The sequence below is a fragment of the Manis pentadactyla genome, chromosome 6 (genome assembly GCF_030020395.1).
Source record: "Manis pentadactyla isolate mManPen7 chromosome 6, mManPen7.hap1, whole genome shotgun sequence".
In the NCBI taxonomy this organism is placed as follows: Eukaryota; Metazoa; Chordata; class Mammalia; order Pholidota; family Manidae; genus Manis; species Manis pentadactyla.
The window spans coordinates 91241798-91253919 of NC_080024.1; the positions used below are offsets into that span (position 1 = coordinate 91241798).

The window sequence follows — 12122 nt, forward strand, 5'->3', positions numbered from 1 at the left end:
GTTTCATACCTTTGTGGTCTGAGGAGCTGGTTGGTACAATTTCCATCTTTTTGAATTTACTGAGGCTTTTTTTGTGGCCTAGTATATGATCTATTCTTGAAAATGTTCCATGTGCACTTGAGAAGAATGTGTATCCTGCCATTTTGGGTGTAGAGTTCTGTAGATGTCTGTTAGGTCCATCTGTTCTAGGGTGTCGTTCAGGGCTTCTGTGTCCTTCCTTATTTTCTGTCTGGTTGATCTGTCCTTTGAGTGGTGTGTTGAAGTCTCCTAAAATGAACGCATTGCATTCTATTTCCCCCTTTAATTCTGTTAGTTCTTGTTTCACATATGTTGGTGCTCCCTCCTGTGTTGGATGCATGGATATTTATAATGGTTATATCCACTCTTTGGACTGACCCCTTTATCATTATATCCTGTCCTTCCTTGTCTCTTGTTACTTTCTTTGTTTTGAAGTCTATTTTGTCTGATACAGGTACTGCAACACCTGTGTTTTTCTCCCTATTGTTTGCATGAAATATCTTTTTCCATCCCTTCACTTTGGGTCTTTGTATGTCTTTGGGTTTGAAGTGAGTCTCTTGTAGGCAGCATATAGATGGGTCTTGCTTTTTTAGCCACTGTGCAATTCTGTCTTTTGGTTGTTGCATTCAGTCCATTTAGATTTAGGGTAATTATTGATAGATATATACTTACTGCCAATGCCAGGCTTTGGATATGTGGTTACCAAAGGTTTAAGGGCAGGAGGGCCTGCCGCATGTCCTTAGGGGGCAAGCCATGCGGCAAGCCGCCTGGGCTTGCTGGTCTGTGCAAAATTCCAAGCAGGCAGTTCGACAAGTTAGAAAACACATGAGGGTGGCGGGGAGGGGGGGGCACGCGGGGCCCACGAGCCACCTCCCTTCGGCCAATCAGCAGCTGCAGCGGGCACCTGTGGGGGTGCACTTTCTCCCCTGCACCGGGAGAGGAGGAAAACGAAAGCAGCGTCTCCTCAGCTGCAGTCAGACTCCTCGCGAGGCGTGGCATGGACCGGGTGCTCTTGCTGCAGGGTCGCTGAAGGCATTCTGACGGGAATTGCCATGCTGACAATTTGGCTGCTGCCGCCGCCGCTGCCATGCCCTTCAAAGCCTGCACACACACACCCCCCGCCATTAATGGGCCATTCTGCGAGCACGTGAGGGCCCTAAGCCATGGGTAGGTTGCAGCCCCTCAATATGGCCTACGGGGCTCCCTTCCCCACCCCAAGCAGCTGTGGCGGCTGCGCTGCTGAGTCCGCGCAGTGCCCGAGAGCCCTGACAGGACGTGGGGTGTTGCCGCGGGCGGCCGACTCCAAAGTTGAGGGCAGCCTGGCGGCGCAGGTGGTGGCCGCTCATGACGCTCCAGCTACACTTGCTCCAGGCGCTGGTTTAAGGTAGGCGGGGCGTGGGCGCGGGGACCCCTGAGGTGCAGGCAGGTGGGCTGTGTGTTTAGTGGGATGTGGGCCCCAGGCAGCAGGTTCTGTGACTGCTGCTGTTTTGTTCCTTCAGTTTTTCTTTGCTGTTATACTTCACAAATGAGGGAAATCATTAGGTACTTGTCTGTCACTGCCTGGCTTATTTCACTGAGCATAATACCCTCTATCTCCATCCATGTTGTTGCAATTGATAGGATTTGTTTATTTCTTATGGCTGAGTAGTATTCCATTGCGTAAGTGTACCAGCTCTCCTTTATCCATTCATCTACTGATGGACACTTAGGTTGCTTCCATATCTAGGCTATTGTAAACATGCCGCAATAAACATAGGGGTGCATCTGTCTTTTTCAAACTGGGCTGCTGCATTCTTAGGGTAAATTCCTAGAGGTAGAATTCCTGGGTCAAATGGTATTCCTATTTTGAGCATTCTGAGGAACCTCCATACTGCTTTCCACAATGGTTGAACTAGTTTACATTCCCACCAGCAGTGTAGGAGGGTTCCCCTTTCTCCACAACCTCGCCAACATTTGTTGTTGTTTGTCTTTTCAATGATGGCGATCCTTACTGGTGTGAGGTGATATCTCATTGTGGTTTTAATTTGCATTTCTCTGATGATTAGCGATGTAGAGCATCTTTTCATGTGCCTGTTAGCCTTCTGGGTTTCTTCTTTAGAGAACTGTCTATTCAGCTCCTCTGCCAATTTTTTAATTGGATTATTTGCTTTTTTTTTGTTGAGGCATGTGAGCTCTTTATATATTTTGGACGTCAATCCTTTATCGGATCTTCATTTATGAATATGTTGTCCCATACTGTAGGATACCTTTTTGTTCTATTGATGGTGTCCTTTGCTGTACAGAAGCTTTTTAGCTTGATATAGTCCCACTTGTTCATTTTTGCCTTTGTTTCCCTTGCCCGGGGAGATATGTTCATGAAGAAGTCACTCATGTTTATGTCCATGAGATTTTTGCCTATGTTTTTTTCTACATGGTTTCATGACTTACATTCAGGTCTTTGATCCATTTGGAGTTTACTTTTGTGTATGGGGTTAGACAGTGATCCAGTTTCATTCTCTTACATGTAGCTGTCCAGTTTTGCCAGCACCATCTGTTGAAGAGACTGTCATTTCCCCATTGTATGTCCATGGCTCCGTTATCATATATTAATTGACCATATACGTTTGGGTTAATGTCTGGAGTCTCCATTCTCTTCCACTGGTCTGTGGCTCTGTTCTTGTACCAGTACCAAATTGTATTGATTACTGTGACTTTGTAGTAGAGCTTGGAGTTGGGGAGCGAGATCCCCCCCACTTTATTCTTCATTCTCAGGATTGCTTTGGCTATTCGGGGTCTTTGACGGTTCCATATGAATTTTTTAACTATTTGTTCCAGTTCATTGAAGAATGCTGTTGGTAATTTGATAGGGATTGCATTGGATCTGTATACTGCTTTGGGCAGGATGGCCATTTTGATGATATTAATTCTTCCTAGCCATTTATTGGTATCTTTAATTTCTCTAATGAGTGTCTTGTAATTTCATGGTATATGTCTTTCAATTCCTTGGTTAGGTTTATTCCTAGGTATTTTATTCTTTTAGATGCAATTGTGAATGGAATTGATTTCTTGATTTCTTTCTCCTAATTCATCATTATTGTATATGAATGCAAGATTTCTATGTGTTAATTTTGTCTCCTTCAACATTGCTGAATTCAAATATTAGATCTCATAGTTTTGTTGTGGATTCTTCTTGTTTTCTTATGTACCATATCGCATCATCTGCAAACAGTCAGAGTTTCAATTCTTTGTTACCAATCTGGATGCCTTTTATTTCTTTGTGTTGTCTGATTGCCGTGGCTAGGACCTCCAGAACTACGTGGACTAAAAGGAGGGAGATTGGGCATCCTTCTCTTATTCCCAATCTTAAAGGAAATGCTCTCAGCTTCTCTCTGTTAAGTATGATGTTGGCTGTGCCTTTGTCATATATGGACTTGATTATGTTGAGGTACTTGCCCTCATACCCATTTTGTTGGGAATTTTTATCACAAATGGATGTTGAATTTTGTTGAATAGTTTTTCAGCATCTATGGAGATGATCATGTGGTTTTTACCCTTTTTGTTGATGTGGTGGATGATGATGATAGGTTTTAAAATGTTGTACCATCCTTGCATTCCTGGAATAAATCCTGCTTTATCATTATGGATGATCTTTCTGATGTATTTTTGTATTTGGTTTGGAGTATTTTGTTGAGTAGTTTGCATCTATACTCATCAGGGATGTTGGACTGTGATTTTCCTTCTTTGTGGTGTCTTTGCCTGGTTTTGGCATTAAAGTGATGCTGGCCTCATAGAATGAGTGTAAGTCCCTCCTCTTCTACGTTTTGGAAAACTTTAAGGGGGATGGGTATTAGGTCTTCACTAAATGTTTGATAAAATTCAGCATTGAAGCCATGTGGTCCAGGGATTTTGTTCTTAGGTAGTTTGTTGATTACAAATTAAATTTCGTTGCTGGTAATTGGTCTGTTCAGATTTTCTGTTTCTCCCTGGGTCAGCCTTGCTAGGTTGTATTTTTATAGAAAGTTGTCCATTTCTTCTAGGGTATGCAGTTTGTCAGCATATCATTTTTCATAGTATTCTCTAATAATTTTTTTTCCTGTGGCATCTGTAGTGATTTTTCATTTCTCATTTCTGATTTTGTTTATGCATGTAGACACTCTTTTTCTTGATAAGTCTGGCTAGGGGTTTATTTATTTTATTTTCTCAATGAACCAGCTCCTGCTTTCATTGATTTCTGTTGTTTTATTTTTCTCAGTTTTATTTTTTTCTGCTCAAATCTTTATTATGTCCCTCCTCCTTCTGACTTTGGGCCTCAGGTTTTCTTCTTTTCTAGTTTCATTAATTGTGAGTTTAGACTGTTCATATGGGATTGTTGTTGTCTCCTGAGGTAGGCCTGTATTGCAATATTCTTCCCTCTTAGCATGGCCTTTGCTGCATCCCACAGATATTGCAGTGTTGAATTATTGTTGTCATGTGTTTCCATAAATTGCGTGTTCTCAGTTTTTACTTGGTCATTGATCCATTGGTTTTTTAGGAGCATGTTGTTAAGCCTCCATGTGTTTGTGGGCTTTTTCATTTTCTTTGCATAATATACTTCTTGTTTCATACCTTTGTGGTCTGAGGAGCTGGTTGGTACAATTTCCATCTTTTTGAATTTACTGAGGCTTTTTTTGTGGCCTAGTATATGATCTATTCTTGAAAATGTTCCATGTGCACTTGAGAAGAATGTGTATCCTGCCATTTTGGGTGTAGAGTTCTGTAGATGTCTGTTAGGTCCATCTGTTCTAGGGTGTCGTTCAGGGCTTCTGTGTCCTTCCTTATTTTCTGTCTGGTTGATCTGTCCTTTGAGTGGTGTGTTGAAGTCTCCTAAAATGAACGCATTGCATTCTATTTCCCCCTTTAATTCTGTTAGTTCTTGTTTCACATATGTTGGTGCTCCCTCCTGTGTTGGATGCATGGATATTTATAATGGTTATATCCACTCTTTGGACTGACCCCTTTATCATTATATCCTGTCCTTCCTTGTCTCTTGTTACTTTCTTTGTTTTGAAGTCTATTTTGTCTGATACAGGTACTGCAACACCTGTGTTTTTCTCCCTATTGTTTGCATGAAATATCTTTTTCCATCCCTTCACTTTGGGTCTTTGTATGTCTTTGGGTTTGAAGTGAGTCTCTTGTAGGCAGCATATAGATGGGTCTTGCTTTTTTAGCCACTGTGCAATTCTGTCTTTTGGTTGTTGCATTCAGTCCATTTAGATTTAGGGTAATTATTGATAGATATATACTTACTGCCAATGCCAGGCTTTGGATATGTGGTTACCAAAGGTTTAAGGGCAGGAGGGCCTGCCGCATGTCCTTAGGGGGCAAGCCATGCGGCAAGCCGCCTGGGCTTGCTGGTCTGTGCAAAATTCCAAGCAGGCAGTTCGACAAGTTAGAAAACACATGAGGGTGGCGGGGAGGGGGGGGCACGCGGGGCCCACGAGCCACCTCCCTTCGGCCAATCAGCAGCTGCAGCGGGCACCTGTGGGGGTGCACTTTCTCCCCTGCACCGGGAGAGGAGGAAAACGAAAGCAGCGTCTCCTCAGCTGCAGTCAGACTCCTCGCGAGGCGTGGCATGGACCGGGTGCTCTTGCTGCAGGGTCGCTGAAGGCATTCTGACGGGAATTGCCATGCTGACAATTTGGCTGCTGCCGCCGCCGCTGCCATGCCCTTCAAAGCCTGCACACACACACCCCCCGCCATTAATGGGCCATTCTGCGAGCACGTGAGGGCCCTAAGCCATGGGTAGGTTGCAGCCCCTCAATATGGCCTACGGGGCTCCCTTCCCCACCCCAAGCAGCTGTGGCGGCTGCGCTGCTGAGTCCGCGCAGTGCCCGAGAGCCCTGACAGGACGTGGGGTGTTGCCGCGGGCGGCCGACTCCAAAGTTGAGGGCAGCCTGGCGGCGCAGGTGGTGGCCGCTCATGACGCTCCAGCTACACTTGCTCCAGGCGCTGGTTTAAGGTAGGCGGGGCGTGGGCGCGGGGACCCCTGAGGTGCAGGCAGGTGGGCTGTGTGTTTAGTGGGATGTGGGCCCCAGGCAGCAGGTTCTGTGACTGCTGCTGTTTTGTTCCTTCAGTTTTTCTTTGCTGTTATACTTCACAAATGAGGGAAATCATTAGGTACTTGTCTGTCACTGCCTGGCTTATTTCACTGAGCATAATACCCTCTATCTCCATCCATGTTGTTGCAATTGATAGGATTTGTTTATTTCTTATGGCTGAGTAGTATTCCATTGCGTAAGTGTACCAGCTCTCCTTTATCCATTCATCTACTGATGGACACTTAGGTTGCTTCCATATCTAGGCTATTGTAAACATGCCGCAATAAACATAGGGGTGCATCTGTCTTTTTCAAACTGGGCTGCTGCATTCTTAGGGTAAATTCCTAGAAGTGGAATTCCTGGGTCAAATGGTATTCCTATTTTGAGCATTCTGAGGAACCTCCATACTGCTTTCCACAATGGTTGAACTAGTTTACATTCCCACCAGCAGTGTAGGAGGGTTCCCCTTTCTCCACAACCTCGCCAACATTTGTTGTTGTTTGTCTTTTCAATGATGGCGATCCTTACTGGTGTGAGGTGATATCTCATTGTGGTTTTAATTTGCATTTCTCTGATGATTAGCGATGTAGAGCATCTTTTCATGTGCCTGTTAGCCTTCTGGGTTTCTTCTTTAGAGAACTGTCTATTCAGCTCCTCTGCCAATTTTTTAATTGGATTATTTGCTTTTTTTTTGTTGAGGCATGTGAGCTCTTTATATATTTTGGACGTCAATCCTTTATCGGATCTTCATTTATGAATATGTTGTCCCATACTGTAGGATACCTTTTTGTTCTATTGATGGTGTCCTTTGCTGTACAGAAGCTTTTTAGCTTGATATAGTCCCACTTGTTCATTTTTGCCTTTGTTTCCCTTGCCCGGGGAGATATGTTCATGAAGAAGTCACTCATGTTTATGTCCATGAGATTTTTGCCTATGTTTTTTTCTACATGGTTTCATGACTTACATTCAGGTCTTTGATCCATTTGGAGTTTACTTTTGTGTATGGGGTTAGACAGTGATCCAGTTTCATTCTCTTACATGTAGCTGTCCAGTTTTGCCAGCACCATCTGTTGAAGAGACTGTCATTTCCCCATTGTATGTCCATGGCTCCGTTATCATATATTAATTGACCATATACGTTTGGGTTAATGTCTGGAGTCTCCATTCTCTTCCACTGGTCTGTGGCTCTGTTCTTGTACCAGTACCAAATTGTATTGATTACTGTGACTTTGTAGTAGAGCTTGGAGTTGGGGAGCGAGATCCCCCCCACTTTATTCTTCATTCTCAGGATTGCTTTGGCTATTCGGGGTCTTTGACGGTTCCATATGAATTTTTTAACTATTTGTTCCAGTTCATTGAAGAATGCTGTTGGTAATTTGATAGGGATTGCATTGGATCTGTATACTGCTTTGGGCAGGATGGCCATTTTGATGATATTAATTCTTCCTAGCCATTTATTGGTATCTTTAATTTCTCTAATGAGTGTCTTGTAATTTCATGGTATATGTCTTTCAATTCCTTGGTTAGGTTTATTCCTAGGTATTTTATTCTTTTAGATGCAATTGTGAATGGAATTGATTTCTTGATTTCTTTCTCCTAATTCATCATTATTGTATATGAATGCAAGATTTCTATGTGTTAATTTTGTCTCCTTCAACATTGCTGAATTCAAATATTAGATCTCGTAGTTTTGTTGTGGATTCTTCTTGTTTTCTTATGTACCATATCGCATCATCTGCAAACAGTCAGAGTTTCAATTCTTTGTTACCAATCTGGATGCCTTTTATTTCTTTGTGTTGTCTGATTGCCGTGGCTAGGACCTCCAGAACTACGTGGACTAAAAGGAGGGAGATTGGGCATCCTTCTCTTATTCCCAATCTTAAAGGAAATGCTCTCAGCTTCTCTCTGTTAAGTATGATGTTGGCTGTGCCTTTGTCATATATGGACTTGATTATGTTGAGGTACTTGCCCTCATACCCATTTTGTTGGGAATTTTTATCACAAATGGATGTTGAATTTTGTTGAATAGTTTTTCAGCATCTATGGAGATGATCATGTGGTTTTTACCCTTTTTGTTGATGTGGTGGATGATGATGATAGGTTTTAAAATGTTGTACCATCCTTGCATTCCTGGAATAAATCCTGCTTTATCATTATGGATGATCTTTCTGATGTATTTTTGTATTTGGTTTGGAGTATTTTGTTGAGTAGTTTGCATCTATACTCATCAGGGATGTTGGACTGTGATTTTCCTTCTTTGTGGTGTCTTTGCCTGGTTTTGGCATTAAAGTGATGCTGGCCTCATAGAATGAGTGTAAGTCCCTCCTCTTCTACGTTTTGGAAAACTTTAAGGGGGATGGGTATTAGGTCTTCACTAAATGTTTGATAAAATTCAGCATTGAAGCCATGTGGTCCAGGGATTTTGTTCTTAGGTAGTTTGTTGATTACAAATTAAATTTCGTTGCTGGTAATTGGTCTGTTCAGATTTTCTGTTTCTCCCTGGGTCAGCCTTGCTAGGTTGTATTTTTATAGAAAGTTGTCCATTTCTTCTAGGGTATGCAGTTTGTCAGCATATCATTTTTCATAGTATTCTCTAATAATTTTTTTTCCTGTGGCATCTGTAGTGATTTTTCATTTCTCATTTCTGATTTTGTTTATGCATGTAGACACTCTTTTTCTTGATAAGTCTGGCTAGGGGTTTATTTATTTTATTTTCTCAATGAACCAGCTCCTGCTTTCATTGATTTCTGTTGTTTTATTTTTCTCAGTTTTATTTTTTTCTGCTCAAATCTTTATTATGTCCCTCCTCCTTCTGACTTTGGGCCTCAGGTTTTCTTCTTTTCTAGTTTCATTAATTGTGAGTTTAGACTGTTCATATGGGATTGTTGTTGTCTCCTGAGGTAGGCCTGTATTGCAATATTCTTCCCTCTTAGCATGGCCTTTGCTGCATCCCACAGATATTGCAGTGTTGAATTATTGTTGTCATGTGTTTCCATAAATTGCGTGTTCTCAGTTTTTACTTGGTCATTGATCCATTGGTTTTTTAGGAGCATGTTGTTAAGCCTCCATGTGTTTGTGGGCTTTTTCATTTTCTTTGCATAATATACTTCTTGTTTCATACCTTTGTGGTCTGAGGAGCTGGTTGGTACAATTTCCATCTTTTTGAATTTACTGAGGCTTTTTTTGTGGCCTAGTATATGATCTATTCTTGAAAATGTTCCATGTGCACTTGAGAAGAATGTGTATCCTGCCATTTTGGGTGTAGAGTTCTGTAGATGTCTGTTAGGTCCATCTGTTCTAGGGTGTCGTTCAGGGCTTCTGTGTCCTTCCTTATTTTCTGTCTGGTTGATCTGTCCTTTGAGTGGTGTGTTGAAGTCTCCTAAAATGAACGCATTGCATTCTATTTCCCCCTTTAATTCTGTTAGTTCTTGTTTCACATATGTTGGTGCTCCCTCCTGTGTTGGATGCATGGATATTTATAATGGTTATATCCACTCTTTGGACTGACCCCTTTATCATTATATCCTGTCCTTCCTTGTCTCTTGTTACTTTCTTTGTTTTGAAGTCTATTTTGTCTGATACAGGTACTGCAACACCTGTGTTTTTCTCCCTATTGTTTGCATGAAATATCTTTTTCCATCCCTTCACTTTGGGTCTTTGTATGTCTTTGGGTTTGAAGTGAGTCTCTTGTAGGCAGCATATAGATGGGTCTTGCTTTTTTAGCCACTGTGCAATTCTGTCTTTTGGTTGTTGCATTCAGTCCATTTAGATTTAGGGTAATTATTGATAGATATATACTTACTGCCAATGCCAGGCTTTGGATATGTGGTTACCAAAGGTTTAAGGGCAGGAGGGCCTGCCGCATGTCCTTAGGGGGCAAGCCATGCGGCAAGCCGCCTGGGCTTGCTGGTCTGTGCAAAATTCCAAGCAGGCAGTTCGACAAGTTAGAAAACACATGAGGGTGGCGGGGAGGGGGGGGCACGCGGGGCCCACGAGCCACCTCCCTTCGGCCAATCAGCAGCTGCAGCGGGCACCTGTGGGGGTGCACTTTCTCCCCTGCACCGGGAGAGGAGGAAAACGAAAGCAGCGTCTCCTCAGCTGCAGTCAGACTCCTCGCGAGGCGTGGCATGGACCGGGTGCTCTTGCTGCAGGGTCGCTGAAGGCATTCTGACGGGAATTGCCATGCTGACAATTTGGCTGCTGCCGCCGCCGCTGCCATGCCCTTCAAAGCCTGCACACACACACCCCCCGCCATTAATGGGCCATTCTGCGAGCACGTGAGGGCCCTAAGCCATGGGTAGGTTGCAGCCCCTCAATATGGCCTACGGGGCTCCCTTCCCCACCCCAAGCAGCTGTGGCGGCTGCGCTGCTGAGTCCGCGCAGTGCCCGAGAGCCCTGACAGGACGTGGGGTGTTGCCGCGGGCGGCCGACTCCAAAGTTGAGGGCAGCCTGGCGGCGCAGGTGGTGGCCGCTCATGACGCTCCAGCTACACTTGCTCCAGGCGCTGGTTTAAGGTAGGCGGGGCGTGGGCGCGGGGACCCCTGAGGTGCAGGCAGGTGGGCTGTGTGTTTAGTGGGATGTGGGCCCCAGGCAGCAGGTTCTGTGACTGCTGCTGTTTTGTTCCTTCAGTTTTTCTTTGCTGTTATACTTCACAAATGAGGGAAATCATTAGGTACTTGTCTGTCACTGCCTGGCTTATTTCACTGAGCATAATACCCTCTATCTCCATCCATGTTGTTGCAATTGATAGGATTTGTTTATTTCTTATGGCTGAGTAGTATTCCATTGCGTAAGTGTACCAGCTCTCCTTTATCCATTCATCTACTGATGGACACTTAGGTTGCTTCCATATCTAGGCTATTGTAAACATGCCGCAATAAACATAGGGGTGCATCTGTCTTTTTCAAACTGGGCTGCTGCATTCTTAGGGTAAATTCCTAGAAGTAGAATTCCTGGGTCAAATGGTATTCCTATTTTGAGCATTCTGAGGAACCTCCATACTGCTTTCCACAATGGTTGAACTAGTTTACATTCCCACCAGCAGTGTAGGAGGGTTCCCCTTTCTCCACAACCTCGCCAACATTTGTTGTTGTTTGTCTTTTCAATGATGGCGATCCTTACTGGTGTGAGGTGATATCTCATTGTGGTTTTAATTTGCATTTCTCTGATGATTAGCGATGTAGAGCATCTTTTCATGTGCCTGTTAGCCTTCTGGGTTTCTTCTTTAGAGAACTGTCTATTCAGCTCCTCTGCCAATTTTTTAATTGGATTATTTGCTTTTTTTTTGTTGAGGCATGTGAGCTCTTTATATATTTTGGACGTCAATCCTTTATCGGATCTTCATTTATGAATATGTTGTCCCATACTGTAGGATACCTTTTTGTTCTATTGATGGTGTCCTTTGCTGTACAGAAGCTTTTTAGCTTGATATAGTCCCACTTGTTCATTTTTGCCTTTGTTTCCCTTGCCCGGGGAGATATGTTCATGAAGAAGTCACTCATGTTTATGTCCATGAGATTTTTGCCTATGTTTTTTTCTACATGGTTTCATGACTTACATTCAGGTCTTTGATCCATTTGGAGTTTACTTTTGTGTATGGGGTTAGACAGTGATCCAGTTTCATTCTCTTACATGTAGCTGTCCAGTTTTGCCAGCACCATCTGTTGAAGAGACTGTCATTTCCCCATTGTATGTCCATGGCTCCGTTATCATATATTAATTGACCATATACGTTTGGGTTAATGTCTGGAGTCTCCATTCTCTTCCACTGGTCTGTGGCTCTGTTCTTGTACCAGTACCAAATTGTATTGATTACTGTGACTTTGTAGTAGAGCTTGGAGTTGGGGAGCGAGATCCCCCCCACTTTATTCTTCATTCTCAGGATTGCTTTGGCTATTCGGGGTCTTTGACGGTTCCATATGAATTTTTTAACTATTTGTTCCAGTTCATTGAAGAATGCTGTTGGTAATTTGATAGGGATTGCATTGGATCTGTATACTGCTTTGGGCAGGATGGCCATTTTGATGATATTAATTCTTCCTAGCCATT

General features: G+C 43.2%; 1 long non-coding RNA gene across 1 annotated transcript in view; it reads right to left on the reverse strand.

The window, feature by feature from the left end:
- Positions 1–12122, reverse strand: part of LOC130684125 (uncharacterized) — a 698247-nt gene that overhangs the window by 100857 nt on the left and 585268 nt on the right. The window lies entirely within an intron of this gene.